General features: G+C 31.2%; 1 pseudogene; it reads left to right on the forward strand.

Annotated features, from left to right (window-relative positions):
- The first annotated feature begins 964 nt into the window (after nt 1-964).
- Nucleotides 965-3,780, forward strand: LOC120155595 (annotated as a pseudogene).
- Nucleotides 3,781-5,249: the final 1,469 nt, after the last annotated feature.

The following is a 5,249-nucleotide window of genomic DNA, read 5'->3' on the forward strand; positions in this document are numbered from 1 at the left end:
AAATTTTGAATACTTTTTTATTGTATTATCATTTTCTAATAGTCTAGTATTAATGATTGATTCAGAAATATTTTTCATGGTTAATATATATGTAGTGATAGTAATTTTTTTCGTATAGGGTAGGCAATAATAACATTTTAGGGTGGATACCAATAAAATTTTAAGGTGAGGAAGTCAGTAAAATGAACAACAAACAAAAAAAAAAAATCAGATTTCAGGGTGAGCACGTGCCCACCCTAAAGTATACATGCATCTGCCACTGTCTAGTATGACTATAAGACAATATATATTAATAATATTTTTTTTAATTAGTGACCATGCACACACATTTTACATATGCAACTGCCTGAAATTTTAGACATCTGAAGAGAGTAATATTTCTTTTTATCATTGAAGTCGATTAGGTTGTACTACCATTTAATATATAATTATTTAATTTCTAATATTATATAATATTAGATCAATCAAATATCGATTAAATTAAGATAATACTAAGATTAAGAAAAAAGTTAAAGAAATATAGATTAAGATAATTATTTAGGAAAAATCGGTGAATTTTTATAGTAATTCTAAAATCGTTACAGATAAATACGATTTAATAAATTAATATTTTGTTTAAAATTCAAAATTCAAAATAATATTTATTTAAAATTGAAACATCAAATTAAAGAATTATCCCTTTAATTACCAGACCACATAATTAAACTAATTCCATTTAAAATCCCACATATATCAAAATATTATTTTTCTAAATTTAATGATAACAAATGAACATTTGTGAAATTAAAGTAACCATTTAAGTAGTTTACGCAAGATAAAAAATTAGGTCAGGGACGAAAATAACTTCTTCAATGGTAGAACCGTTAATTGTATACAAAACGGAGCCCTTTTCCCTTCAACCACTTATTCTTCCTTTTCTTTTAACTTTTGTTTTTTCATTTTTCTTTTTCTGTGTCTCTGGGCTTCTGTCTCTCACAAGTCATAAAAGAGTCCTCGCACTCTCTACATTCACAGCTTCCTCTTCCTCATGTACAGTCTTTTTCACTTTTGAAAACTGATACCCCACTTCCCAGATTTTCTCTCTCCCCAAACACCATTTTCCCCTTCACTTTCCAAAATTTTCCATCAGGCATTGGCCTTTCAATCCCATGGCGGATATAGCGAAGTACATGCCTATCAATGGCGGAACAACCGTCGCTACAGACTTTAAGAACCTGTTTTCGATCATCAAAACGAGAAGAACCGTGGCTTTCTTCGTGTCTGTCTTCGTCGGTTTCACTGTTTTCTTAGCCTTTTGCCCTTCTTCAAACTCTTCTTCTCCCTGGGTTTCCAGCATCTTTTCTGCTAGTTCATCCACTTCCACAACTGCCGGCTCTAGTAGATCTCAATTTCCTTCCCTCTTTAATTTCTTTTTTCCCAACACTTCTTCTCCACTTCAACAACAAAGCATTAATTTCACTTCTAATAATCGTACCAGATCTTTTAACGAAACCAATCTACTCCCTAGTTCGAGAAACACATATTTTTTGCCTCCCAAGATAACTACAAACAAAACCCAAACTTCAGTTTTGCATGCAAATCAGACCAAATCTCCCAATGTTAATGGAAATCCGGCCATCACAAGCAATCAGACCGAGAAGAAAGAGAATTCCGGTAAACACCAGCAGATTAATCAGACTACAACAGTCACCGAAACAACTCAAGCGGTAGTGATACCGGTAGCTAACCGGAGTAGAAATTCTCCGGCCAAATCTGATTCTTCCGACAATGTTAATCAGACTGTAACAGTGATTGAAAAAACTCCGGTGCTCTCTAACGTGAGCAGTAATTCTCCGGCCAAGTCTGAGAAAACTGCAGCTAAAAAAGGAGTGGCGTCAAACTACACCGCTTCAGGACTGTCAGCTAAACAGGGGATTGAAAGTTTGATTGAATCTTTGATGAATTGCGATTTGTTTGATGGAGGATGGGTGAAGGATAATTCGTATCCGCTTTACAAACCAGGGTCTTGTTCATTTATTGATGAACAGTTTAGTTGTATTATCAATGGAAGGCCTGATAAAGATTATCAGAAACTGAAATGGCAGCCTAAAGGCTGCACTTTGCCAAGGTATTTTTTTAACTTATCTTCAGTTCAACTATTGATTAGATTAATTAAGCAATTTTTGGGTATATCTTGATCTTTGATTTTAGCTTATAGGGAATTTACATGCAATTGATCCTGCACTCAAAAGCTACATGGAATTTGTTTACTTTTTTTATTAAGCTAACATATAAGAACTTGTTGTTTTTGAAGATTGAATGGTGGTCACATGTTGGAGTTATTGAGAGGGAAACGTCTCGTTTTTGTCGGTGACTCACTGAATAGGAACATGTGGGAATCTCTAGTTTGCATTCTGAAAAATGCTGCGAAAACACCAAAAAATGTTTATGAAGCTCACGGAAGAAGCTACTTTCGAGGGGAAGCCTCGTATTCGTTCATATTCAAAGTAGGTTTTCATATATCCTATTGATGAAATTCAATAAGATTGCTCAATTCTATCCTTGAAACTTGATGAAACATTACTTATTTACCATTTCGGGACTGGTTTTGATGATTAATAGGATTATAACTGCACGTTGGAGTTCTTTGTATCTCCATTCTTGGTCCGAGAATGGGAAATGCCAGACAAAAACGGAGCGAAGAAGGAGACATTGCGGCTTGATCTTGTCGGAAAATCGTCTGATCAATATAAATCGGCTGATATCCTCATCTTCAATACGGGACATTGGTGGACTCATGAGAAAACTTCCAAAGGGTTGGTTGATTATATTTTTCCCGTTTCACTTTTATTGCTGTTATTGTAACCAATTGGTTTCAATGAATATGTCCGTGCTCAACAACAGGAAAGATTATTACCAAGAAGGCAGTCATGTTTATGATGAACTCAATGTTCTTGAGGCCTTTAGGAAGGCGTTGACAACGTGGGCTAGATGGATTGATGCCAACGTAAATCCAATGAAGACTATGGTGTTCTTCCGGGGTTATTCCGCTTCTCATTTCAGGTAAAGGGGAAAGACTTTGCCGATACTATCTGTTCCCTCATATGCCATCCAGTTTTGAGATTGAATAAACCAGCAGGATAACAAGTTACTACCTTGTAGCACATTGAGAATTATGCAGGCATTTACTGAATGTTTTATGGTTGCTTGAATCTTTCTTCAGTGGGGGGCAGTGGAATTCAGGAGGAGCATGTGATAGCGAAAATAAGCCGATCAAGAACGAGACATATTTAACGGCATATCCGTCAAAGATGTTGGTGTTAGAGTCGGTGCTGAAGGGGATGAAAACGCATGTCACCTACCTTAACATTACTCGGTTGACTGATTTCCGAAAGGATGGCCACCCGTCAGTTTACCGGAAGCACCCGAAGCAGCAACTGAGTGAGGACGAAAGAAAAGCGCCTCTAAAATACCAGGACTGCAGCCATTGGTGCCTTCCGGGCGTACCGGATTCGTGGAACGGCTCCTCTATGCTGAGCTGCTCGTAAAAGAAAACAAGATGAGACAACATCAAAGGAGAGCTAGGTAAAAATTAAATCTCACGAACTTAGGTTATTTTATTTATTGTTTCCCTTCCACTTTGAAATTGTAGAAAGAGAAGTAAGAGAGTAGATTAAGTTCTGAAAAAAAGGGAAGATAGTATATTACACTGAGCTCTTTTCATGGTAATAAAAATTTCTTGTTTATAGTATAATAGAAAATTGAGAATGTGATTTTGATTGGTAAGATTTGGAGATGAACCAAACACTTTTCTAAAGCCTCAAAATTTCTGAGGATTGTAATTATATCTTCTTTTTTATTTTAGAAAAATAAATATAGTGGATGGAACTCAAGTTTATATTTAATACTCTTAGTATATAAATATATACCATTCCAGTATTTGTTTTTAAATAAATGCAATAATTATTATTTTATAAATATAATGACTTAATTTATTAAGAAAAATATTAACCTATCAAATCTAAATTCTTGTAACATTTAAGAACTAAGATTTCAAGTCATTAAGCCTTTTATTCTTTATAATAATTCTTTTTTTTTCTTATCATTTAGTAGATTATTTTATTTCCTCTCAATGATGGTATGCTATCGGCAGTTTTTTTTTAGATAATTGCACATGCCATGATGTTATTAATTTATCATCTTTATTATATTCTAAGCTGTTTTTTCAAAATTTTATATTAATTTTTAAATTATATTTTTTTCACGAACGAAGCGATCTCAATACTAAAGGAATTGTTATTATATTTTGAGTTTGAGCAACTTGAATGATGTAAGTGTTTAATGTCAAATGATTATTCTGAACATAATATCTTGTGTTTATTAAACAAATTTAATTTTTTAAACTTAAAATATTTTATGTTATTTTATAGATTACCATTATCATTTTATTCGGACCATTTTATTATATATTATTAATTTTATAAATTAAAAAAATTAATCTGATAAAACATTGAAAAGTAATTTGTGATCTTTTAAAATATTCAGATTTTAGGAACACCTTATATTTTTGGGTCATAAATTCAATTTTTACATTTAGAAATAATACATATATACTTTAAAACGTTGCGAGTTGAATTTATAAAGAACTAATTTCCAAAACTTTCAAAGATCAATAGAATTAGGATAATTTAAAGATTTATATAAATTAGGAATAAATTAAAGGTTTAGCTCATTTTAAAGGTTTAGCTCATTTTAGAATATAGTAATAAATTAGGAATTTGTATACAAAATACTTAAAAATTAATTTAAAATAAAATCATTTTTTAGATATTTTTATTTAATTTTTTATTATATCACAAAATAAGGTTATTTAAGTTGAAAATTAAATTCTAAAATACATTCAACATATTTATATTTGAATTTGTATTTGATAAATGTTTTGAAAAAAAGCAAATTGTTTTAGCTTTTCTTTCGTTACAAAATTTGAATTGAAATTTCTTTTAAAATGAAATTTAAATTTAAACTCTCTTATCTTAATATCTTATTTTTTAAAATTTTATTTATTTTTATATTTTAAACTTTTTAAACCTTGATTTGATGGGAATATTTAAAATTTAAAATTTTAAATCACTTAATTCTTTCGTTCTACGTCTCTATCTTTTCTCTATGTCCTTTTTTTCTCACCTTTTAATTCAATATTCTAAAAAAATCTATATAGTATTTCAATATCGTACGCTCTCTTCCCCCTTTTGTGTTATAAAAACAATTTT

Source organism: Hibiscus syriacus, unplaced genomic scaffold, assembly GCF_006381635.1.
Source record: "Hibiscus syriacus cultivar Baekdansim isolate YM2019G1 unplaced genomic scaffold, ASM638163v2 tig00111199_pilon, whole genome shotgun sequence".
Lineage (NCBI taxonomy): Eukaryota > Viridiplantae > Streptophyta > Magnoliopsida > Malvales > Malvaceae > Hibiscus > Hibiscus syriacus.